This window comes from Elephantulus edwardii, unplaced genomic scaffold (genome assembly GCF_000299155.1).
Source record: "Elephantulus edwardii isolate Elephantulus edwardi_28Jun2011 unplaced genomic scaffold, EleEdw1.0 scaffold00192, whole genome shotgun sequence".
Taxonomy (NCBI): domain Eukaryota; kingdom Metazoa; phylum Chordata; class Mammalia; order Macroscelidea; family Macroscelididae; genus Elephantulus; species Elephantulus edwardii.
Window position 1 is genome coordinate 2814811 of NW_006399942.1, and position 627 is coordinate 2815437.

Consider the following 627-nt stretch of genomic DNA (forward strand, 5'->3'; position numbering starts at 1 on the left):
TACTCTCAAATCATGATTTATTACTTCTTTGGACATGAAGGAAAAAAGCTATTTCTACACTTAATTTATGCAAAGGACCACAACACAATATAAGTGCTATATCTTTTTTTATTTATGTCAACATAGGTTGTAATAAAAAGCAAATATGCATTTGTCTCTTTAAGTTCATAAAAGATACTTATTTCAGTACTTTCTTTTTAAAAAATTTTGCTTTTAAATTTTGAAGTCTATATTGACAACACTATAGCAAAAAAACCACTGTAATTTGTTAAAAAATTCTGTTTGAAGACACTAACATTAAATGTTGTTGTTATGTACCATTGAGTCAGAACAGACTCCTAGTTGACTGACATTCGAATGGGCTTCAGAAGCAATAAAATCACACGAGAGGAGACTGCCCATCTTTCTTTCACAGAGCAACTGGTGCATTTGAGCAGCTGGCCTTCAGGTTGACAGTGTAACTCCTTATCACTAAATCACCAGAGCTAGAAAATCATATATTTGGACTGGTTGCCTCCCTCCCTAGCCCACCTATTCTAAAATTATTGTGTAATATGTGCATGTTGAAAACCATAGATTATTGGAGTTCAAATCTGAACTCAACTATAGATTCATTCTTTTTTAAAA